The sequence below is a fragment of the Capricornis sumatraensis genome, chromosome 4, assembly GCF_032405125.1.
Source record: "Capricornis sumatraensis isolate serow.1 chromosome 4, serow.2, whole genome shotgun sequence".
Taxonomy (NCBI): Eukaryota; Metazoa; Chordata; class Mammalia; order Artiodactyla; family Bovidae; genus Capricornis; species Capricornis sumatraensis.
Window position 1 is genome coordinate 124,996,737 of NC_091072.1, and position 27,057 is coordinate 125,023,793.

Below are 27,057 nucleotides of genomic sequence, written 5' to 3' on the forward strand. Positions count from 1 at the left end.
CCCAGGTCTCCTGCATTCAGGTGGATTCTTTACCTTCTGAGTCACCGGGGAAGCTCAAATTTATCTATCTATATGATATATATATATATATATATATATATATATATATATATATACACACACATATATGTCTAACATGCTATTTATCCATTTGTCCTTCAGTAAATCTTCCCATTGTCTAAATAATTGGTGATGCATAACATAAAAATAAAATATAGCGTTTGATTTGAAAATCATAAGTAATTTCAAAATTAGAGTTCTTGGATGGAGTAAAAGTAAAGTACATTATATTTTTTGATGTATATATGGAAGAATATATATATTGGACTGCAGGGAGATCAAACCAGTCAATCCTAAAGAAAATCAATCTGAATATTCATTGGAAAGACTGATACTGAAGCTGAAGCTCCAATACTTTGGCTACCTGATACAAAGAGCTGACTCATTGAAAAAGACCCTGATGCTGGGAAAGATTGAGGGCAGGAGGAGAAGGGGATGACAGAGGATGACATGGCTGGATGGTATCACCAACTCAATGGACATGAGTTTGAGCAAGCTCAAGGAGATGGTGAAGGAAAAGGAAGCCTGGCATCCTGCAGTCCATGCAGGACTCCTGCAAAGAGCTGGACACGACTGAACATCTGAACAACAATAACAAGTAGATACTGATTAAATCAACGGATAATAGAGAAATATAAGGATGTCTCTCAAAGTTTTCTAACTCTTGAAGTGTCCTATCCTCAGTCCCTAAAAATAAATTTTTTAATCTCCTCAGAGAAGTTCTAGGAAATTGTTCTAGAAATGTTCTAGGAAGTTATAGAAAATGTTCATCATGCAAACCACTCCCCTTGCAGACTGCTCCTCCCCACAGAACTGTGTATCACACTTAACTTATGTATCACCCATAAGAAACTATAGACCCAGTGTCTAGAACTCATGGATATGTTGAAACTGATTTTAAAAAACTATTTTCTCCAAAATGATCACTGAAAAGTTGAGATTTTAGTATTTAAAAAGATGTGGAATCATTTTCCTAACATGCCACATATTAACCTTTTTAACTGCTAAATATGGTATTTGAAATTAGTTACTTTGGGAAACAATTTATAGATTTTTTTTTTTTTACTTAATCAGAATAGCTGAGTCTTCATAATAACTGTGAAGACATCATGTTACTAAGCTAAGTCACTTCAGTCATGTCCGACTCTGTGTGACCCCATAGATGGCAGCCCACCAGGCTCCCCAGTCCCTGGGATTCTCCAGGCAAGAACACTGCTGCCATTTTCTCCTCCAGTGCATGCAAGTGAAAAGTGAAAATGAAGTTGCTCAGTCGTGTCCGACTCTTCACAACCCCATGGACTGCAGCCTACCAGGCTCCTCCATCCATAGGATTTTCCAGGCAAGAATACTGGAGTGGGGTGCCATTGCCTTCTCTGGTGAAGACATCATACCTAAGCATAAATTAAGATTTATTCAGAACGAAATACTTTCACAATCAAAAATCACAAAAACCTTTCCAAAAGTATAATATATATATTATATAATATATGATATATTATATATTTAATATATTAAATAATATAAATAATATATAATATATATTATAAATATATAGTGTATATATATATATATATGTGTGTGTGTGTGAATGTGCATAAATACACTTGATTTGACATAGGGACCTTTTAGAATAAAAGTTGCCAGGACCTGCACAGGTCTTAGGACAGTCCCAGAAGTAATTTGTTTGATTCATGAGTCTGAGTGGAGGCCACCAACAATTCTGTTTCTTCATGAATGAGCCTTTTGGGACTCTTGCTCTGCCTCTGCTCTCTTGTTCTCTTGCCCTCTTCGTTTTGGCCTGGAGAAAGTTGCCCATGACTTTTCTTCCCACTGGCATGGGGCTAGCACATAGGGGCAAGTCACTTGCTCCTTGTTCTCCTTCCTACAGGAGGCTGTGTTCCATTTGTGTGGAAAGGAGTAGGAAGCTTTGTTTCAAACTCACATTCATTCCTTCTCTAACCCAGTTTTACTAGCACTGAAGTAAAAGCTATGTTTAAATTTCTAACATGCTGCTCTATCTACTTCTCAGTGAGTCTAAATTCCAAAGAGGAAAAGGGATGAATAGTTAGGCTCCCTTGGTAGCCTCAATAAATATTTCATTAAATGCTGAATATATCTATAAAATAGCTGGGATGTGATATATCAACTGCCAAACCACTAGAAGAAAAATAATATGGAACAAAGGAAAGTCAAGTATTCCAACAAAAGATGGAAAAATACACAATAAGAAATCATAGAAAACAGGAGACACAAAACAAAATGTCAGGAATAAAGCCAAACAGATCATTAATTACAATAAGTGCAATTGAGTTCAAATATATTTGTATATATGCCCACATGTGTATAGTTTATTAGATCTGCAATGAGAAGTTTAACTGTATTTTAGTGAGAGAAAATTTGTACTTGAAATCACATGAAAGTAAGCAGACAAATCCAAACCAGCTATTAATCATTATCTTCAATACAATTGCAAACCAGGAATTCAAAAGGATCAATCAACAAGTAACTGCAATGAAAATTTATGGAAAAAAGGTATTATGTACTAATTTTTTTCCTTTAGGAAGGTAGCAATTGCATTTAAAGAGGTCTGGCAAAGAGAAGAAAAACTTAAAACTAGACAATTATTTTGCTATAGCTTCCCTAATATCAACCAACCTGTGCTGGTAAATATCAATCAAGGAATAAATCTGGAGAACTATCACAGGCTTTCAGTTCAAAGGAATTGTGGTTACCAGGTCCTCAGAACTTAACACCAATTTCCCTAACACGCTATATAAAGCTATTTTGATATGTGTAATCTTTGTTGTTTTTCAGTCACTAAGTTGTGTCTGATTCTTTGCTACCCCATGGGCTGCAGCATGCTAGTCTCCTCTGTCCTCCAATATCCCACAGAGTTTGCTCAAATTCATGTCCACTGAGTTGATGTTGCTATGTAATCATCTCATCCTCTGCCACTCCCTAATCTAATATCAGTCATTTGCCATATGAAGTGCATGGCATAGTGGAAGTCAAGGGATTTCAGAAACATCCTGGTTCTATCTTACAATTCCAATATGTGACCTTGGGTAAATTATTTAGTTTCCTAAGCCTCAGTTTCTACACTTCTAAGTGGGTTTAATAACAACTTTCCTTAAGCAGGAACAGTTTTTCCTAAAAGTTTTCATGGAAATTAAATGTCAGGGCTTCCCAGGTGGTACTAATGGTAAAGAACCCACCTGCCAATGCAGGAGAGGTAAGAGAGATGGGTTTAATCCTTGAGTTGGAAAGATCCCCTGGAGGAAGGCATGGCAACCTACTCTAGTATTCTTGCCTGGAGAGTCCCACTGACAGAAGAGCCTGGCAGGCTACAGTTCACAGGGTCGCACAGAGTCAGACACAACTGAAGCGACTTAGCACACATGCATGCAACGTGTATGAATCAGGTAAGACAATACAGACAATACTGAATGCAGTACACTCATGAGTGTACTGCACTCATTTGTTAGCATTGTTTAACAAAGTGCCACAAAATGGGGGGCTTAAGTAAGAGACACTTATTATCTAACAGTTGGAGATCAAACCAGTCAATCCTAAAGTCAACTCTGCATATTCATTGGAATACCCATTCACTGGAAGGACTGATTCTGAAGCTGAAGCTCAGAATACTTTGGCCACCTGATGCGAAGAGCTGACTCTCTGGAAAAGATCCTGAGCTGGGAAAGATTGAAGGCAAAAGGAGGAGGCTAGGGGCAGAGGGTGAGATGGTTGGATAGCATCACTGATTCAATGGATATGAATTTGAGCAGACTCTGGGAGACAGTGAAGGACAGGGAAGCCTGGCGTGTTACAATCCATGGGGTGACAAAGAATCAGACAGAACTCAACAACTGAAGAACAATAGTTCTGCAAGCTAGGCATCTAAGTTTAAGGTGTCAGCAGAATTGGTTCCCTCTGAGGGCTATGAGGAAGAATGCTTCAAATTCTTCTTGGCTTGCCATTTTCTTCGTATCTTCCCTCTGTGCATATTTCTGCTTGCAAATTTCTCGTTTTTATAAAGATATCAGCCATATTGGATGGTGGCATTGCTGCTGCTGCTGCTAAGTTGCTTCAGTCTTGTCCGACTCTGTGCGACCCCATAGACAGCAGCCCACCAGGCTCCCCCGTCCCTGGGATTCTCCAGGCAAGAACACTGGAGTGGGTTGCCATTTCCTTCTCCAATGCATGAAAGTGAAAAGTGAAAGTGAAATAGCTCAGTCGTGTCCGACCCTCAGCGACCCCATGGACTGCAGCCTTTCAGGCTCCTCTATCCATGGGATTTTCTAGGCAAAAGTACTGGAGTGGGGTGCCATTTCCTTTTCCAAATGATGGCATTGTTTTACCCTAATTATCTCCATAAAGTCTCTTTCTTAAAATAAGGTCACATTCTGAGGTACTGAGGCTTAACATTTCAATATGAATTTTGAAGGGACATAATTCAACTCATAACAAGTACCTTCTATTATTATTTTCTGCAAGTGTTCCCAAGAAATGGAGGAAATTATTGTTTTAAGTCGAAACAGGCCATGGTATGAGAAAAGAATAGGGGATCTGATCTTCCTTTATTAATGATTTCACACTACCGAATAGTCTATAACCTATTCTCTGATTAAATTATAATTGTTTCCAGAAAAAAATGTTGGAGATGTGAGACTTCTGCATATGCAGAGCAATTTCCTCCCCTAACTTGTTCACCATCTCCCCTTCCGTCCACAAAACACTCTGCTTGGGATACCACAAAACCGAGGAAGGCCACTGTAGATGAGAGTCCCAGCCTAGTACAGAAACAGGCCATTTCTCTTGAGTCATCTTGGTAAAGGCTGGCCTTAATTCTATTTGTATATGGCTCAACCTCAAACACCAGCTATAGATGAGTACTTTAATTTAGGTTGCTAAGTGGCATTTGTGGTCATCCTCCCCAGGAGAAACCTGAAACGGCAGTTTCTGGCAAATAGACAACTCTGAGTGTTTCTTGACTTACAAAGTTTTCCTTAGCAAGAGTGAATGAGTTCTCTCATAGGAGAAAGTCAATTAAAAAATATGGGCTATATTAATATATGAAGAAGACTAAAGATATATATCAAACCATTTGTTTAGGAATATGTCTTTCCATTGGGGCAACCTCTCAGCCACAAAATCACAGATAATTAAAATGGTGTTCCTTGCACAAAGTATCCATCCACTGTGAGAAAAAAAATGGCAAGCCTCATGCTATGGATGATAAACTCTCTCCTTCTCTAAAAAGGAGCTGAGAAATCCCGGGCAAAAATTGCACATTCATGCAATGAATTCAGACAGACTTAAATTTCAGATCTGCCCTGGTGGCCAACATATGAGCTGTCTGTATTTAGGGTAAAGTCATTTTTTTTCCTTCTTTTTTTTGGCAAGAATACTGACTGTAGGGTTATTTGCCTTGCATATTTTTAATAGCTGAATCAACTTATACAGAATGTTTTTAAACAGATATGTATTTATCTTCAAAGACTAAAGCATTCACTTGGCCGGATAAAATGGTAGTGGATCACTTAATTCTCAATCCCTACCGGTTGTTAGTAAAGATTATGAAAATTTTCTTTATCCTGTTTTCACTTGGTTGGTAAAATAAGGAAATGTATGGAGACTTCTCCCTAAATGGGACCTCTCAATATGAATGCCCTTGCAAGCTCACTGCACAGACACTGAACTACAAAAGTGATTCCCCAGTAAAATGTACCTCTTACCTATTATATAGATACAAGGAGAAATTTTCTGGAAAGAATACAGACAGGATTCGCAGAGGCTCAGTTCTGAAAATAACACCGTAATTTATCAGTTGTACCCTGGGGCAACTTGCTTAACCTGTCTAAACCTGTTTCCTCATTTCAAAATGGTGTTTGGAAGAATAGAAATGGCTATGAATCCACAAGAACCAATACTGTACTGAAAAAGAAGAGAAAATGCTATCCCTAAGGACAGATAGCTAGAGGTAGGTAAACTGGGAACTCTGCAGCTCAAAGGGGAATTTTGTGCAGAGGCCAAATGGGTGGGCCTTGGAGCAAAAAGGAAGGAAACTCTCATTTACTGGCACTGCTGTCTCCTAGAGATCATGACAGGCCCACTCCTGTAACAGCTCCCACTTGATTCTTACATTAACCTTAGGACAGGATATCATCATCTCCATCACACAGAGGCTAAGTGAAGTTAAGTAAATTATCCAAAGCCACAGAACTTATAAGATGTGGAGCCAGGAATTAAAATTGTCTGTCTGACTCCAAAACCCATTATTTTCCATAACACCAAACTGTATTAAATAAGAATATCAATAATCATAATAACAATCTTGTTCCTGCAGAGTCCAAAAGGAAGTTGGACCTCTGTCCCTGGGTTAGCCTTCTTAGCACCGGCCCTGCCCTCTCCCCAGTGTCCACCCTGCTGTCTGTTGTTGCTGTCTACTGCCAGATGTTCCTAACACTATGCCTCTTCCTCTCCCCAGCTTGACCTTTGGCCTCCTCAGACTCCTTCCCAGAGTTTCAATTTTGCCTTCGCAGTTCTATCATTTCTGTTTGGCTGCCAACCAAGTCCTGATTCTGAGAAGTTATCTCTAGGAAAAAAAAAAAAAAAGTGAAAAAAAAAAAAAAAAGACTTTAAACAGAGCAACAGTTCTTTATTTCATTCACTACATTCTCCTTAAAACCAGTTCCTTCAGGCAACCTTGCATGAGCACTCAAACCAGATTAGGGACCTCCATTCAATTCCCTAAATCCTCTCTGCTTATTCCTGTCACAGCAGTAAGCAAGCTCTGTTAGATCCAGCTAGTTAAGGTGCCTGTAAACCCCACCAGAGTGTGAGTTTTGGGGAGATAGTATGTACCTTATTCATCATCATCTCCCTAGCACTTCCTAAGGCACTTCACACATAGTGAGTCCTCAATCAATACTTGTTGAGTAGACTTGAATGAGTCAGTGGACAATCGGACAATTAAGCTCAAAAAACACTGTAATTATACATTATGCCTTATTCCCACAGATCCTTGATGTGCTGACAAATGAAATTATTTTAAAATGGCTTTTGGTGATTATGTTTTAAATGGTTGAAAGGTAATAATCTCAATGGGAAGAGTATTTTGTGAATGCCAACAATCAAGAAGTTAGAAAGCTGAGTTCAAATTTTTCATCCGAAATTTATAACGTTCTGACTTTTGTGCCATGAAGCAAAAAAGAGTCTGGTTTGATTATGATAATGTCCTTACTTGAATTTGAATAAATGTCCAATTTGTTGTCATCTGATTTCCTTCCTTCTTTCTATATCTTAAAGCTTTTTATCACTGCTTATATTAGATATTCTCAAAGTAATAGATACAACATTATCCAAAGTTTATTCAAACTTATCTGAACCTTTTGGGGCTGGAAATTAGGTGGGAACTGTTTTCTTCATGAGATTTCTAGTGCTTTTTGGCTTTGAAAGGCTGGAAATGCAACAAGAATAGCTTTTCTTGCGGTATTTTGGTTTCTACTCCCAACCAAAATCAGGAAGTGCAGAGATGCACAAAAAATTAAAATAAAGGGGAAAAAGTTAACTCAACTTCTTGAACCTCAAACAAGATTCAGGTTCAATTTCAGTTTAAGGCAAAGGTTCAACTAAGATCTTGTTTTATCCAAACCACTTGGTCTTTCCATTGAAATAACTGGTAGACTCACATATGGAATTCTTTTCTAATGTAAGAACAGAGGCAATTGTTGGTATGTAGAATCACTATGTCAATAGAATGCTCTCTGATATTATCATTGTGATGCTAGATTTCCCCAGGACAGTGACTATAGGAAAGTAGAATGCCTTAAAAGTGCAACTTTTGCTTCTCAGAACTCATCTTTTCTTAATATAATATTTTATAGAATACAACTCCTGAAAGATGAGCTTCATCCGGGCTGAGTTTTTACTTCTTTCCTTTGGGAACATTAAGATGAAAGAAAAGTTACTCTCTTAAAACTTCCATTTAGAACCAAAAGTTGGCTTCTGCATTGTTCTGATTGGTTAGTGAGTCAGCAAGTGACACTGAAAATTTTTGCATAGATAGCTAAAGGAGAGTGCATGAGAGATTTAAAAAAAAAAAAACAATTAAGCCATTAAGATAGTGAATGTTCAATTCCTTGAAATTATATTTTCTTCTTTAAGACTCTAAAGTTTCAGAGAGAACCAAATTCTATCCCTGTACAGCCAAGAACAGTAGGGATTTACGAATGGTAGAAAAACCAAGTTTGCTATAAACTGTGAGTAGGTAAAAACAGGATTCAAATACTCAGGGATAATTGGTATCCCAAGAAGAATCTTCAGGTCAGATTTATTAGCTGTTCTATTACTTGAGAACAACTTGACTACAGGAACCTATTTGCCTGATAAGTGCCAAAGGAAATAAGTGGGGCTGTTTTTTTCTCTTAGCCTGTGTCTACATGAAAAAGAAGTTGGTCAAATAACAAGCCAAGTTAGTCAATTCACTTGAAGAGTGTCCATCAAACCAGTTGCCTAGCCCTGAAATAGGCAACTAGCTCATTTTTCAACTAGTTGCAATCATGTCATGTAGATACTAGCACAATCAAACGTCTACACAGAATGAAATTTGAATAGAAAGCAAACATTTGACATTTTAATCTTAATTGAATTTCCATACCCTTGCAAAAGGATGCTAGTAAGAATGGTTGCCTCATTGGTTGGTATCCAACAAACATTCAGAGCCTGTCAGTACAAATGCCTACAGAGCTTAGTTAGTTTTTACATTTCTGATAGCTTGACCTCAAATATGTAAGTGGCAGGTGCCTAAAGTATGTTTGGGTATGAATATTTTTTTATATCTTTGAATAAGAGATCTTTGATACATTATTTTGTATAATAGGCTAAAAATTTATTTGAAATACTGTTTTTCAGGCCAAGATTCAGAGCTATTTGGATAGATAACAGAGGTTGCTTTATTAAATATCACCATTTTCAGGAATTTGCACATAAAAGTTTTAGTGATGCTTTGAGAGTTATTGTATGGTTTAATGTTGAGAATATTTCAACAATCTTTGAAGTGCTATAAAAATATAAGGTAGATTTTTGGCATCTATCTTCTCCTATTTGAATATATTATAATAATTTACTAAATAAAGTTTGAGAAAACCCCACAGCAGTACCAGATTTAAACACAAGAAGTAGCATAATTTTCTGAGGGAAAATGTTGGCATTGGTAGACAATAAGGCTCATCGAGTTGTCTTGAAATATCTCACAAAGCTAAAGGCCTGTGTTCTGTTCTGGGGTTGAAACATACGGTATCTCTATTTCAGACCTAATGCAAAGGGAGTGCCAGATAAACACAGAAAGTTCCTAAGGACATCCAAGTAGTGAGCAAATACTCTTCATTTCTTGATGAGTCTAGTCCATTCTATACAGTTATGCCTTTGAACCAACTTTAAACTTCGCTGAAACTGTGTAGAAATGGAAAGTAGACCTTTTCTAGAACTGACTTAAGTGCCAGGTTAAAAAGAAGCCAGACTTTTCTAGGAAAGTGGATTTCCCTTGTGTGTTCTGGCTTACAAAGTCTGTCTCTTTCATTTGAGGAATAAAACTGTCGCACCTTCTAAACAGTCAAATAAGCCAAACTCAACAATCAGTTTTGTTTTTCTGTGAATGACCTCGACCAGTCCCTTGAGAAAGCAAGTTGGGTGGGGAATATAAATGTATAATGAAGGAGAAAAATATTGGCTCTTATTATTACAGTGAGCATTTCATCTGTCCATGATCTGCCTCTATCATTAAAAAAAAATTATTCAATACAAAGCACTGGCTGGAGTAACAGAATCTTAGATGTTTACTTATTTCAGAATGGAAAATAGATAAGAAGCAACCAGAGAGATTTCCCTATCCACGTCTATCTCAAAACAACCAAAGATAGCCCATTAGAGGTAAAGACCATTTGAGTCTCTTAAATAATAAACTTCACGGAGGACCCAGAAACAACATCACCAAATTACATTGATGACTTTATGATATTGATATTTTCCTACTTAGAAAAAAGTAAATCTAAAGTTTCAGTCCGCAAAAATCAACAGAGTACCTACTTCTTGTGCTTTACATTGTAACTGCTATAAATCATCTTGCCATCCATTTGTATACATGAAAAGTGAAAGTGTTAGTTGCTTAAGGTCTGACTTTTTGGACCCCATGGACTGTAGCCTACCAGGCTCCTCTGTTAATGGAATTCTCCAGGCAAGAATACTGTATTGGGTAATCATTCCCTTCTTCAGGGTATCTTCCTAACTCAGGGATCGAATCCAGGTCTCCTACATTGCAGGCAGATTTTTTACCATCTGAGCCACCAGAGAAGCCCTATTTGTATACATGTGTATAAATACACATAAGTATGTTTTTTGTATATGTATTTGTTGTCATAATAGATCCATCAGTTCAGTTCAGTTCAGTCGCTCAGTCATGTCTGACTCTTTGCAACCCCATGAATCGCAGCACACCAGGCCTCCCTGCCTATCACCAACTCCCGGAGTTCACTCAGACTCACGTCCATCGAGTCGGTGATGCCATCCAGCCATCTCATCCTCTGTCGTCCCCTTCTTCTCCTGCCCCCAATCCCTCCCAGCATCAGAGTCTTTTCCAATGAGTCAACTCTTTGCATGAGGTGGCCAAAGTACTGGAGTTTCAGCTTTAGCATCATCCCTTCCAAAGAACACCCAGGACTGATATCCTTTAGAATGTGTGGCAGTCTCTAAATAATTGCCTGCCTTTACCAGGAAGATAGCAAAGTGTAAGAAGTTAATAAATACCTAAATACAATAATTATATAAAACCAAATAAACCATCACAATTTAAAATGAAGAATATTCTAATATTATTTAGTTTATCCCCCTTTATGTGAAATCAATATATCTTCATTTGTAAATACTGGAATGAAAAGAAACAAATGATGACCTTTATTTTGTTATTGATGTTAATAACTGTGTCCTACTGCCTCACAGCTATTTCATGGTATTTAGAAGAATACAGAGAAGGAAATATTTTCTAAGAGCACTGTGTTGAAAGGCTGTAATGGAGTTTAATATAGTTTTGGAAGCTCAATTCTACTTACTTTGTCTGGTGTGTATATGTGCATAAGATCAGGTTACTGATCTTAAAAAATGTACATTACTCTTCATTGTTTAGACAAAGAGTGAAATACAGCTAAAAGAGGACGTGAGGATAGAGGGAAGGAATGAGCAGAGTTGGTGGAGTCAGGAGAGATAACTAAGACAACCTGGGATAAGGATAGAACAAATGGTTGATTTGCAGAGGCAACCCTTATGTCCTATGAGCAGAATCATTTCCAAAGAATTCATTCAATCCATCTCTCATTGATGACTTTTCCCTGATGACCTATGTGTCTTGTATGGGTCTCTCTTTCAAAATGTATCACATACCATGTTACCTCCAAAGGGGCTGTCTGGCTTATCATAACCATGAGCATCTCAAAAACTACATCAATTAAATATTTGTGTTCACCCCACTGTCCTTCACTGTGCATAAGTCCAATAAACCAAGAAACATTTTTAAAGAAAGTTATGATTTAAAGGTAATGTAATTTTATTCCTTTTATTATTTTTTAATTGCTTTATACTATTGTGTTGGTTTCTGCCATACATCAGTATGAGTCAACCATGAGCATACATATTTCCCCTCCCTCTTGAGACTTCCTCCCACTCCATCCCACCACTCTAGGTTGTCACAGTGTACCAAGTTTGAGCTCTCTGTGTCATGAAAAGAAAAATAATAAAGCTGATGTGACTTTCAATAAAAGTGTAGCTCAGTAGAACTCCTTCTCAAGTGCTAAGACTGCATCATATTTCCACTTTGATCAACCAGTGTGTTCTATGGAACACAACCAAAAACATATGTGGTGAATTCAAATTTATTTGTTATAGAACAGCTGTTCTCAAAGTAAATTTGGGTCTTCTGAAGGTCTACAAGGTTAAAAACTATTTTCATGATGATGTTAAGACATGATTTGCCTTTTCATCAGATTGACATTTGCAAAAAAAATGGCACGTTGTAAGTTCAGTTCAGTTCAGTCACTCAGTCATGTCCAACTCTTTGTGACCCCATGGATTGCAGCATGCCAGGCTTCCCTGTGCATCACCAATTCCCAGAGCTTGCTCAGACTCATATCCATCAAGTTGGTGATGCCATCCAACCATTTCATTTTCCGTCATCCCCTTTCCCTCCCACCTGGATCTTTCCCAGCATCAGGGTCTTTTCCAATGATTAAATTGTTCACAACAGATGGCCAAGGAATTGGAACTTCAGCCTCAGTGTCTGTCTTCCAATAAATATTCAGGACTGATTTCCTTTAGGATTGACTGGTTGGATTTCCTTGCAGTCCAAGGTACTCTCAAGAGTCTTCTCCAACACAACAGTTCAAAAGCATCAATTCTTCGGTGCTCAGCTTTATGGTCCAGCCCTTACAGTTTGCTCAAACTCATGTCCATTGAGTCAGTAGTGTTATCCAACTATCTCATACTCTGTTGCCCTCTTCTTCTCCTACTCTCAATCTTTCCCAGCATCAGTGTCTTTTCCAATGAGCTGGCTCTTCGCATCAGGTGGCCAAAGTATTGGAGTTTCAGCATGAGTCCTTCCAACGAATATTCAGGTTTAATTTCCTTTAGGATTGACATATAGATATATAGAAATAAGAAAGTTGCTTAAAAGAAAAGCTTTTCTGTGAAATATGCTTAAAATGATGAACTGAATAGGTAGCTCTTTTTCATAGAACACCATTTTTTCCCGAAAGACTAACTTACAGACAAACTGTGAGTTTGTTATTCACATTTGGGCATTTGGTTGACAATCTCTCAAAAATGAAAAGCAAGTGAGCCTATCACAAAAAGGAAAACAATAGCTAGTTTAGTTGCCAGCAAAGGTTTCTTCACCACTGGTAATTGAACAGCATTCTTCTACTTGACTTTTCTGATGAAATTGGTGAAATTATTAACCAGTGTGTTTTTTTTCACATTATGTAATAAAATCTGTCACATCTGGAAAATCTGTTTAACTCAATAAATCAATCTTATGCAAATGACTACAAATGATAAAAAAAAATCATGAATTTTTTAAGAAGCACAAGATTGAGCAATTGATTTTAATATGATAGTGAAGGAGGATTTCATTGATATGATTTCAGATTTCACATTGTTTTAACCTTTAAGAAACTATTCCTTGTTAAATTTTGGTATAGTATCAAAGAATGTCCATATATATTTGAAACATTTGTAAAAGACTCCAACTTTCCCAACTCCATGTAATTCAACCAAACAAACCAGCAAATTGAGAAGCATTGTCTAAAATTCATTGGTAGTAATATAATAATCAAATGTAATTACCTGCCAGATTCTGATTAGCACATAATTTTCAACTTAAGATCTTATAGTAAATGTTTTGAATCATCTAATCACATGATACAAGAAACCTATCTATCTTCAAATAAAAGTAATGAGGTATTCTAGAAAAGAATCCCTCCTTAATTCTTCACTCTCAGAAAAATGGGATTAGAGATACTTCTCTGCTTTTTGTCATTTCATACATTTTGCAAAGTTTTTAACTGTCAACCCTCATTTGAAAATTAGAAAGGCTTAAGTTATTGACTTTCAGAATACCAATCTCCCTATTATAAATAATGGGATTACTTTTGATCATCTCATTTCTTCCCTTCCTTTCTTCATTCCAAAACTATTTATTGAGCAACTAGTCTCAATTGAGAAATGTAAAAATTAGTAAAGTCAGAAACCACAGGATTGCAAGAACTATATAATGGTTAGCAAAGAATACATATGAAGATGAGTAAGAGATGGTCTTTAAGTTTGAAACTTTTCAGGGCAAAAATGAATATAAATTCATTTTACCATTGTGTTCAAGCTTTTCAAAATCACTGACAGCTGGCACAAACCCCTTCTCTGTACTTCACTTGGCACTTGGTCACCTCTACTGGTTTCTGCATGAGTAACATGCAGAAGAAAGTAAAGTGTCTACTATGATCGTGAAGAGGAGAATATATGTGACCCATTTCCATACCTCAAATTTGTGCTATTTTAAATCAATATGTATTATTATTGATTTTAATTAAAACAAGGGACAAGCTAGGTTGTTGTCAAACACTCATACATACATGTATCTACAAACCAAAAAGTCATAGTGCATCTCAGCTGTACTCTGTTTCACATGGCACCAGTAACAAACAGTAGGGGAAAGCATTTTCGAAGACCCCAGATTCTTTTAAGGACTCCAAGTCTAATTACAAGCAAGTTGAACATCCTAGAAATATTTATAGAAATTCACTTAAGACATAATTTCCAGCTAATTATGGAATAATTAAACAGGGCCTTTGTTTCTGTACCTGGAAAATTAACACACTAACTACTGTATGTAGGTGAGCAATGGGATGTGTGTTGGAATGGAGAAAGTGCTCCTTTGGCAAGATTACTCATGGCCGAGGAGTCATCTCTCTCTGTTATAGCAGGCTCCTGTACCTAATCTGCATGATGTTCCCTTCTCATCTACTTCTCCCTGAGATTTTCAATCCCACCAAACCCACAGGGAAGCTTTCTGCCTAGCTTCAGAATCCCTGTCCTCTGCTATTACCACCAAGGAATGTTGTTATTCACCATAATCCAGGAACAGCAGTTGAATCCCAAAAGCAAACACACGGGAAGAGGAAGAGTCATCTATGAGCAAGAAGCCATTGTGACTCCCAGGAATCACCCATAGTGTGAATCAATCATCAGTAAAGGAGAGAAGTTGGTGGGATTCATCTTGGATTCTTGACTGAAAAATGATTCAGTATCTTATAATCCTCTCTCTGAAGATAACTTTCTTGATTAATAGCCTTTTAGGGAAAGTAACTTGGAATGGAAATGGAAGCTTGGTTCTGTCATTGGTCACAGGTAAGTTATTCCTCTTTTTCAGTGAAAGTAGGATAAGACGGTGGATTCTTAGAATGGTTATTTATTCTGAGATGAAATCAAATCTCAGCTACATGAGCTTGGGAAATATATTTAACCTCTCTGAATTTCAATGTCCTCATCTATAAAATGAGAATTAAGATATCTCCTTCAGAATTGCTGTGAGGATTGAATGAGTAAATGAGCATTAATCCCTCTTGATAAGGTTAGTTCCTTTTCCTTTCCTTTTGGGTTTTACTTCCCTGCTAAAACACTCCATAAGCACATCTTTCTGTCATATCTGACAGACAGCCCTGCTATTGTAAGAATACAATAATATTTGTTAAATGTTTATTTTTTATTTGCCTCTGCCAGGTCTTAGTTGCAGCAAGCAGTATCTTTGATCTTTGTAGCAGCGTGTGGGATCTTTAGTTGTGGCATGTGGGATCTAGTTCCCTGACCAGGGATTGAACCTGGGCCCCCTGCTTTTGAAGCAAGGAGTCTTAGCCACTGGACCACCAGGGAAGTCAAATAAGATTAATAATGATTTAAATAGTTCACCCTACAAGTGTGCCTGTGTTTTTAATAGAAGGAATCATCTCATTCAGTTCAATTTAATTTGATGAATAGTTATTGAAGATATACCAGGGATAAGGTACAGAACTTGAGCTCAATGAGAAAAACACAGTGCTTGTTCTTTAGAAACAGACAAGAGAGTGTAGAGATGCCCAGCATGTATGTCAACCATGGTGATATGGGATGGGATAAGGAAGTGCCTCTAGATGTGTGCACATGGCCTAGCAGATTTCTTAGGTGTATCTTCACACAACTCTTGAATGGTGATCCCCTTAGGAGAATTTCCATATGCCATGAAACCATAGAGAGAGAGGACATTTGGTGATTTCATGAAACACTTCAGAGCTGGTAATGTAGTAGAGTCCTACCACTTCCCAACTCTTTGGTAGAATGTGTGGCAAGCCTGATTTAGAATGTTAATACACATCAATGCAGTGCTGTAGACTTTTATCCTCTCCTGAAGTCAAAATAGTTTGTCTCACATTGAATTTAGGGAAAAAAAAAAAAAGGTAAATCTATATTGCTCCATAAACAGTACAGCACAAAGTCTATTGCAATTCTGTGCAATTTTCTGTAATCATATATACTTAAGTGAAATTTACATTATCCTTATGAGCTGTGCTGTGGAAATGATTCTTTTAGCCTACAGCTATTAGAACCACCCTGGTGCCAGGACTAAATTGTCAGCACCAGGGGAAGCAATTTCATCAGGTTTCTTTTTACATAGACACACGGCTCCTCTTAGTGCTCATGCCTCCTATTTTGTTTTTGTTTTTTTTCCCCCTGGACTCATGACGTTTGCCTCTTTGGGTAGAAATGAAAACAATTTCCAGAATGAAAAGTTTCAGCTTGTAGCTAAAAATATCTCCAATCATCAGCAGGGGAGGCAATTCCTCCAACACTTGCAACAAAGATGACCTCTTAGACAGGCTTGGTGTACAGCAGGAGATGTCTGCTCATGAGCTCCTTTTACATGGGCTCAAAAATAAACAGCCCGTTCTCCTGGCTGGCCTCCCCCACTTGAGTGGAGGCAGGGAAGGTTCTGTACAAGGAAATCTTTTCTCTTTAAACTAGGGGCCAATCCTAACCAACTCAATTGAAGCATCTGATATATGTTAGACATTAATAGCTTTTAGTTGCAGGTGCCCAAGTGGACCAGTTTAGTGTCTTTCAACCCTGAGGACTCAGCACATTGAGAGTATTCATATTATAAAAGTGAATCAGTGCACTATGCAGTTTCTAAAAAATAAAATCAAAGATCTTTTCCACACAAGCCTCTACCTTGAATATACATCTCTCCCAAGGTCATAGGAATACATTACCATATTATAAGGCACCAAGTAAGCAAAAATTAGGAAAATGAATGCCAAGTTCAGGAAAAGTTATACTTAAAATTCCCTCCTATCTTTAAAGCTGACAGTGAAACTTATATAGCTGAATTCACACTCTGAAAAATTGAAACCACATGGTATCCTTACCCCAGGTACCATTAGTTATGAGAAGGAAACATGCCAAATTTGCTTTTTTGAATAGAGAGGTTGAGGCAAAATATCATAAAGAGCTGATAAAAAAATTGGAATAACAACGTAGGGTTCTCTGTTCATCATCTCCTTACATTGGTAGCTTAATCACCTAGTCAGAGTAGAGTTATCAGTTCAGTTCAGTTCAGTCGCTCAGTCGTGTCCAACTCTGCAACCCCATGAATTTCAGCACACCAGGCCTCCCTGCCCATCACCAACTCCCGGAGTTCACTCAGACTCACGTCCATCAAGTCAGTGATGCCATCCAGCCATCTCATCCTCTGTCGTCCCCTTCTCCTCCTGCCCCCAATCCCTCCCAGCATCAGAGTCTTTTCCAATGAGTCAACTCTTCTCATGAGGTGGCCAAAGTACTGGAGTTTCAGCTTCAGCATCTTTCCCTCCAAAGAAATCCCAGGGCTGATCTCTTTCTGAATGGACTGGTTGGATCACCTTGCAGTCCAAGGGACTCTCAAGAGTCTTCTCCAACTCCACAGTTCAAATAGAGGACACGAAATTTTAAGACTACATGCAGGTCAGGAAGCAACATTTAGAACTGGACATGGAACAACAGACTGGTTCCGAATAGGGAAAGGAGCATGTCAAAGCTGAATATTGTCACCATGCTTATTTAACTTATATGCAGAGTACATCATGAGAAACGTTGGTCTCAATGAAGCACAGCTGGAATCAAGATTGCCAGAAGAAATATCAGTAACCTCAGATATGCAGATAACACCACCTTCGTGGCAGAAAGCAAAGAACTAAAGAGCCTCTTGATGAAAATGAAAGAGGACAGTGAAAAAGTTGGCTTAAAAATCAGCATTCAGAAAACTAAGATCATGGCATCCAGTCCCATCACTTCATGGCAAATAGATGGGGAAACAATGGAAACAGTGACAGACTTTATTTTTTATATTTTTGGCTCTAAAATCACTGCAGATGGTGATTGCAGCCATGAAACTAAAAGACGCTTACTCCTTGGAAGAAAAGCTAGAACCAACCTAGACAGCATATTAAAAAGCAGAGACATTACTTTGCCAACAAAGGTCCATCTAGTCAAAGCTATGGCTTTTCCAGTAGTCATGTATGGATGTGAGAGTTAGACTATAAAGAAAGCTGAGTGCTGAAGAATTGATGATTTTGAATGTGGTGTTGGAGAAGACTCTTGAGAGTCCCTTGGACTGCAAGGAGATCCAACAAGTCCATCCTAAAGGAAATCAGTCCTGAATATACATTGGAATGACTAATGTTGAATCTGAAACTCCAATACTTTTTGGCCACCTGATGCGAAGAACTGACTCATTTGAAAAGACCATGTTGAGAAAGACTGAAGACAGGAGGAGAAGGGGATGACAGAGGATAAAATGGTTGGATGGCATTGCTGACTCAATAGACATGAGTTTAAGTAGGCTCTGGGAGTTGGTTATGGACAGGGAGGGAGGCCTGGCATACTGCAGTCCATGGGATCACAAAGAGTCGGATATGACTGAGTGACTGAACTGAACTGAACTGAATTTAGGGGTGCAAAACTTTATTTTTTTTAACAAATCAGTACAATATCTACTTTGAATCCCCATTGTACCTGGTGTTAGGAAATACAGTCTTGATCAATTGCAGGAAAGCAGAGTAATGTAAGGTTTATTGCTGTAAATTCAGAATTACCCTTATGGTTTCACCTCCCAACTCATTTCATCACTCAGATGATGGCACCTGAGTTCCATGGTGTACTCCAGGTTGTGTCAAAGGAATGTGGGTGGGACAGCAGAATTATGTGTCATCTGCTGATATGCACATTATTGATTCTTGTCCATCCCTAATGCTCTTCCTCCATTTTTGCATCCATTGAGATCTCTGAACTCCCAGCTGCTGAGGGTATTCCCTTATCCTCATCATGAGACCCTCTAGGTCTTTCCATTTTCAGTGCACATTTGACCATTTGCCATAGTAAAATATTTGGCTATTACCATGGTAAATGGGGCATCTCAGGGACTCAGAGAATGCCTAATGTGTATCTTTCTTCAACACATTCCTGTCCCTCCCATACCACAATAGAGCAGAGAACTTGGGAGCTTGCCCACTCTCCACTCCCAGAGATAACATTGGAAATAGGGTAGAATATAATAGGATGAAATTCTGGCTGAGAGCTGCTTAAGAAGTTTATTATCTTTATTCCTGTCCAGTTCTTCTTCCCCTTAATAAAGCTGAAGAATCTCATTGAGGAGTTGGGAAAAGGGATGATAACTAGTTTGTTCTTGTCAAACACATATTCTTAGATATTTTAATTAATACTTCATATCACTGCCATACCATAGGTATAAAGTCATTAATAAAAATCAAATACTTAACTATGCTCCCTTTCCTCAAAGAACTAATGTCATAAAACACTACGGAAAAGTAAGGAGACAAGATAAGGACACCGACTGGAAATGATGAATTTAAGAATTCATTGACTATTATTTTTATTTGAAAAACCTCCTCTATACTGTCCCAGTTTTTCTCTTTTTTTTCCCTCTACTCTCCATTCCTTCTTTTCTTTTTGAGCAAATGGTATTACAAATAGGCATTGTATTTGTACAGTGACTGGCCTAAATGCCTTTCCATAGTCTCACAACTCTTGACTTCTCTTAGTTTTTTCATGATTGTTCATCACAAACTGTCCCTCCGTCCCCTCTATTCTGAGTATTGTTCTCATTTGCTCTTCTGGTATTTCATTTTCCCTTTATCTATCCCAGAACATCACAATCGTTTTACTTTATAAAAGATCATAATATTTATTAGACACTAAGGATGGCATCACTGACTCAATGGACATGAGTTTGAGTCTGGCAGCTGGTGATGGACAGGAAAGTCTGGCATACTGCAGTCCATGGGGTCTTAAAGAGTTGGACATGACTGAGCAACTGAACTGAACTGAACTGAAGGGATAAATGAATGATTTCTGGTCACGGTCAGGCACCCTGAGCTTGAGTGATCCAGTATCTTAGGCATATCTCTAACCTTTTTGTGGAATACGATTGAACCTCAGCAAATCAATTAGGAATATTTGATCTGGTCAAATCTCCATTAACCATCAAAATCTTATTCCTCTTCCAAGTCATCCATGAAGCACTTAGCAACTATTGTAGCCTATTATGATCTCTTAAGAAGCACTTCAAGGATCCTCTGTGCCACTCCTTTTAACTGTTCATCCTAAATCTCTTAACATGATTATCTTTTTGTTTTGAGTGTGTTAATGCCAACCATATTTGAAGATACTTGAGGATAAAGGTGCCATGTTTTCTGGAACTAGAACAACTTCTAAAATTCAAGGCTTGAAAAGTTACAAAAGCTCAAAAATTATGAAGACAAATATTTCATAATGAAAAGAATATGGGCAGAGTGATCAGAATTCAAACCCTTCTTTCATCATTTATTGGCTGGATAAATTTAAGAAAGTCAAATTGTGAATGCTGTGAGGATCACATAAAATGACAACATCTAGTAAACTCTTAAAAGCAATCAACTGAATAAGTAAATGAAGAGATTTCAGGAATAGGATGTGACAGATGATAAGGAATGTGTCAGATGAGAAAAGAAGGAAGGGTTTGAAAGAGATGGAATAGCCAAAATCTACAGAGGACTTCCCTGGTGGCTCAGGCAGTAAAACATCTGTCTACAATGCAGGAGACCCAGGTTCGATCCCTGGGTCAGGAAGACCCCCTGGAGAAGGAAATGGCAATCCACTCCAGTACTATTCCCTGGAAAATCCCATGGACAGAGGAGCCTGGTAGGCTACAGTCCATGGGGTGGCAAAGAGTCGGACACAACTGAGCGACTTCACTTCACTTCACAGAGGCCAGAGGCTAGTGAGAACATGATGTACAATGGAAATAGCAATGCAACTTGAAGTTATCAAAGTAGCAGAGGTGACTTCCACTTCTAATGTATATGAACTGAAAGAAATTAGATTTATCATCCTTCCACAGAAAGTAACCCCACAGACTGAGCTAAATTTATGAAATAACATTTTCAAATCATTGTCTGAAGTTTGGGGGTAATGAAGGACAATGACCCATGAAAATTGGGAAACAAATGAGATAAATACTATTTTTGCCTGGGCTTAGTTCCTCGGTGGCTCAGATGGTAAAGAATCCACCTGCAATTCAGAAGACCCAGTTTCAATCCTTGGGTTGGGAAGATCTCCTAGAGGAGAGAATGGCTACCCACTCCAGTATTCTTGGCTGGAGAATTCCATGGACAGAGGAATCTGGCAGGCTACAGTCCATGGGGTCACAAAGAGACAGACATGACTGACTGAGTGGCTAACACAGTACCTTGAATGAGTTTACATGCTTCAGAGTAAGGAAAAAAAAACAGAAGCAGAGTCCAGGCCACCCCTGAGTTGAGGATGCAGAGCTCAGGGTCTGAGGAAAACAAGAGAGCTAGAGTCGGCAGGACAGAGTACTGACAAGGCCTCAAACCTCCACAGTTGACAACTACAATGTCTGAGGTGAAAAATACACCAGATAGGATTAATGGCAAATTAAACACTGTGAAGGAAAAGATTACTTAACTTGAAGACATAGCTTTAGAAACTACACTAAAAGAAACATATACAGAAAATAGAATTTAAAAAACAAAGTGAGACTGCTTATATATGGAATTTAGAAATATGGCAATGATGACACTGTATGCAAGACAGCAAAAAAGACACAGAGGTGTATAGCGGACTTTTGGACTCAGAGGGAGAGGGAGAGGGTGGGATGATTTGGGAGAATGGCATTAAAACATGTATACAATCATGTAAGAATCGAATCGCCAGTCTATGTCCGATGCAGGATACAGCATGCTTGGGGCTGGTGCACAGGGATGACCCAGAGAGATGTTATGGGGAGGGAGGTGGGAGGGGAGTTCATGTTTGGGAACGCATGTACACCCATGGTGGATTCACATCAATGTATGCCAAAATCAATACAGTATTGTAAAGTAAAATAAAGTAAAAATAAAATTTTTTTTAAAAATAAAAAACAAAGTGAGCTGTGTGATAGCTTCAGCTAACCCAATATACATGTAATTGGAGTCCTTATGGAAGGAGGCAGGTAGAAAAAATATTTGAAAAAATAATGGCTGAAAATTTTCTAAATATGATGGAAAATATAATCCAAGAGATCCAAGAAACTCAACAAATATCAAGCACAAAGAATATAAAACATAAAAAATATACCAAGGCATATTTTAATCAAATGCTGAAAACCAATGATTTAAAAATATCTTAACAATAGATAGAGGGGAAAGATACATTCAGTACTGAAAGAAAAAATAAACATAAAAAAAAGATTAGGATTATAGAAAATTCCTCATTAGAAACAAAGTACCCAAGAAGACACTGAGAAATATCTTTAAAATACTGATAGGAACAAATGAAAACAAACACTTTTTTCAGTGGAGAATTCTATACTCAGTAAATATCTTTCAGAAATAAAGACACAATACTTTTTTAGACAACAAAAACTAAATTCATTACAAGGAAACCAGCGCTATAAGAGATATTAAAGGTAATTCTTCCAACAAAAGGGCTATGACACTAGACTTGGATGCTGCTCACAGACATGAGGATTCACCAATATATTTAAGATGAATGCATTTTAAATATTTATATTTTTCTTATGTTTGTCATTGTAATGGATAATTACCTAGGAGTCATATTGGAGAAAGGGTAAATCTTTAAGCTCATGAAACAGAGGAGAGCTCAGACATGTCAGCTGAAAACTGGAGATCCAGAAAGCTGGTAGTGTGGTTCAGTATGAGTCCGAAGGCCTGAGAACCAGAGGGTGGATAGTCCCAAAAGAGGGCAGAAGACTGGTATCCCAGAATAACCAGTTAGGCAGGAAGAAAATTTCAACTTTCCTTTCCCAGGCCCTCATAAGATTGAATGATGCCCTCTTACCTTAAGGAGGGCCATCTGCTTTACTGTGTCCACCAATTCAAATACTAATCTTTTACAGAAACATCTTCACAGACACACCCAGAAAAAAATCTTTAATTAGATGTGTGGACATCCCTTGGCCTAGTCAAATTGATATACAAAATTAGCTATCACAATTTCTTCAACAAATAGTACTGAGCAACTAAATGTCCATAGCAAGACAATCCATTTCAATCTAAAGCACATATGTTACAGAAAAATTAGTTTGGGCAGAATTATAGACCTAACTATAAAACTAGAATTTGGAGAAGAAAACATAGGAAAATGAATTGGTATATTTTGGTTAGGAGAAAAGTTCTTAGATGCAACATCAAAAGCATAAATTTTAAAGGAAATAAATAATAAATTGGACTTCATCAACATTAAAAAATACTGCTCTTTGAAAGACAATGAAAAGACTGCAAAGATAGCCACAAACCGGAAGAATATGTGTGCAATATACATATCTATATGATCAAGGGTTTGTATTAAGAATATACTTTTTAAAAACTTTCAAAATTAACTACAAGAAAATGAGAAATTCAGTAAGAATATGGGCAAAAATTTGAACTTTACCAAAGAAAATACAACATGGTCAAAAGCACATGAGAAGATATCCAATATAATTAGTCACTAAGAAAATGCGTCCCTAATTATTAGAGAAATACAGACAAAATTACAATGAGTTATCACAAGACTCATGTCAAAATGGCCATTAACAAAAGATCTATAAATAATGAATGCTGGAGAAGGTATGGAGAAAAAGGAACCCTCCTACATTGTTGATGGGAATGTAAATTGGTACAGCCACTATGGAGAACAGAAGAAAGATTCCTTCCTTAAAAAACTAAAAAAGAGTTACCATATAATTCTACAATTCCACTCCTGGGGATATATCCAGACAGAATTTTATCCAAAGGATTCCAAAGGATACATGCTCAAAAGTGTTCATTATACCTCTATTTACAACAGCTAAAACATGGAAGCAACCTAAACATCCATCAACAGATGAATGGATAAAGAAGATGTAATACATATATAAATAGAATGCTGATCAGTCATAAAAAGAATGAAATAGTGCCATTTGCCACAGCATAGATGGACCTACAGATTATCAGACTAAGTGAAGTCTGACAGATATAAACATATATCAAATGATATCACTGAAATGTGGAGCCAAAGAAAAGATACAAATAAACTTACTTATAAAATAGAAATAGATGCACAGACTCAGAAACCAAGCTTATGATTACCAAAGAGGAAATGAGGGGAAGGATAAATTAAGGATTAATGCACACTCCTATATATAAAATAGAACCAATAATGACAGACAACTATGCTCAATATATTTTAATAATCTAAAAGCCTTTCACTGTGTGAATCACAATAAACCACGGAAAATTCTGAAAGAGATGGGAATACCAGACCACCTGACCTGCCTCTTGAGAAATCTGTATGCAGGTCAGGAAGCAACAGTTAGAACTGGACATGGAACAATAGACTGGTTCCAAATAGGAAAAGGAGTACATCAAGGCTGTATATTGTCACCCTGCTTATTTAACTTATATGCAGAGTACATTATGAGAAACACGGGGCTGGAGGAAGCACAGGCTGGTATCAAGATTGCTGGGAAAAATATCAGTAACCTCAGATATGCAGATGACACCACCCTCATGGCAGAAAGTTAACAAGAACTAATGAGCCTCTTGATGAAGGTGAAAGAAAAGAGTGGAAAAAGTTGGCTTAAAGCTCAACATTCAGAAAACTAAGATCATGGCATCAGGTCCCAACACTTCATGGCAAATAGATGGAGTAACAGTGGAAACAGTGGCTGATTTTATTTTTCTGGGCTTCAAAATCACTGCAGATGGTGACTGTAGCCATGAAATTAAAAGTTGCTTACTCCTTGGAAGGAAAGTTATGACCAATCTAGACAGCATATTAAAAAGCAGAGACATTACTTTACCAACAAAGGTCCATCTAGTCAAGGCTATGGTTTTTCCAGTGGTCATGTATGGATGTGAGAGTTGGACTGTGAAGAAAGCTGAGCACTGAAGAATTGATGCTTTTGAACTATGATGTTGGAGAAGACTCTTGAGATTCCCTTGGACTGCAAGGAGATCCAACCAATCCATCCTAAAGGAGATAAGTCCTGGGTGTCCTTTGGAAGGACTGATGTTGAAGCTGAAACTCCAATACTTTGGCCACCTGATGCGCAGAGTGCACTCAGTTGAAAAGACCCTGATGCTGGGAGGATTGAGGGCAGGAGGAGAAGGAGACGACAGAGAATGAGATGGTTGGATGGCATCACTGACTCAGTAGACATGGGTTTGGATGAACTCTTGGAGTTGATGATGGACAGGGAGGCCTGGCGTGCTGCGATTCATGGGGTCTCAAAGAGTTGGACATGACTGAGCGACTGAAATGAACTGAACTGAACTGATAAGGGAAGCGAATCTGAAAAAGAATATATATAAGAACATATGTGTGTGTGTCTGTGCGTGCTCAGTCACTTCAGTCAAGTCCAACTCTTTGCAGCCCTATGGGACTTCAGCCCCCCAGGTTTCTCTCCATGGGATTCTCCAGGCAAGAATAATGGAGGGGGTTGCAATGCCCTCCTCCAGGGGATCTTTCTGAGCCAGAGATCAAACCCACATCTCCTTCATTCCAGGCAGATTCTTTTCTGCTGAGCCACCTGGGAAGACCATATATGTACATATACATACACATATTCACAGTCCACTATGAAGATACATAACACGATATAAAATAATCAACTCATTCAAGAGAAGGCAGTAATTCAAGCAAGGAACTGATGAAACAAAAAACAGTAAGCAAGATAGTGGATTTAAATCCAATCTGATAGATAGCGTGCCTGATGAACTATGGAATGAGGTTTGTGACATTGTACAGGAGACAGGGAGCAAGACCATCCCTATGGAAAAGAAATGCAAAAATGCAAAATGGCTGTCTGGGGAGGCCTTACAAATAGCTGTAAAAAGAAGAGTAGTGAAAAGCAAAGGAGAAAAGGAAAGATATAAGCATCTGAATGCAGAGTTTCAGAGAATAGCAAGAAGAGATAAGAAAGCCTTCTTCAGTGATCAATGCAAAGAAATAGAGGAAAAGAACAGAATGGGAAAGACTAGAGGTCTCTTCAAGAAAATTAGAGATACCAAGAGAACATTTCATGCAAAGATGGGCTCAATAAAGGACAGAAATGGTATGGATCTAACAGAAGCAGAAGATATTAAGAAGAGGTGGCAAGAACACACAGAAGAACTGTACAAAAAAGATCTTCATGACCCGGATAATCACGTTGGTGTGAACACTCATCTAGAGCCAGACATCCTGAAATGTGAAGTCAAGTGGGCCTTAGAAAGCATCACTACGAACAAAGTGAGTGGAGGTGATGGAATTCCAGTGGAGCTATTTCAAATCCTGAAAGATGTTGCTGTGAAAGTGCTGCACTCAATATGCCAGCAAATTTGGAAAACTCAGCAGTGGCCACAGGACTGGAAAAGGTCAGTTTTCATTCCAATCCCAAAGAAAGGCAATGCCAAAGAATGCTCAAACTACTGCACAATTGCACTCATCTCACATGCTAGTAAAGTAATGCTCAAAATTCTCCAAGCCAGAATTCAGCAATACGTGAACCGTGAACTTCCTGATGTTCAAGCTGATTTTAGAAAAGGCAGAGATCAAATTGCCAACATCCCGTGGATCATGGAAAAACCAAGAGAGTTCCAGAAAAACATTTATTTCTGCTTTATTGACTATGCCAAAGCATTTGACTGTGTGAATCACAATAAACTGCGGAAAGTTCTGAGAGATATGGGAATACCAGACCACCTGACCTGCCTCTTGAGAAATCTGTATGCAGGTCAGGAAGCAACACTTAGAACTGGACATGGAACAACAGACTAGTTCCAAATAAGACAAGGAGTACGTCAAGGCTGTATATTGTCACTCTGCTTATTTAACTTATATGCAGAGTACATCATGAGAAACACTGGA

The 27,057-nt window shown here is 38.0% G+C and overlaps 1 non-coding gene across 1 annotated transcript; it reads right to left on the bottom strand.

Annotated features, from left to right (window-relative positions):
* Positions 1-15,455: 15,455 nt before the first annotated feature.
* Positions 15,456-15,528, bottom strand: TRNAL-CAA (transfer RNA leucine (anticodon CAA)). The gene has a single exon. It is a non-coding gene; the product is annotated as a tRNA-Leu (tRNA).
* Between the last annotated feature and the right edge of the window lie 11,529 nt (positions 15,529-27,057).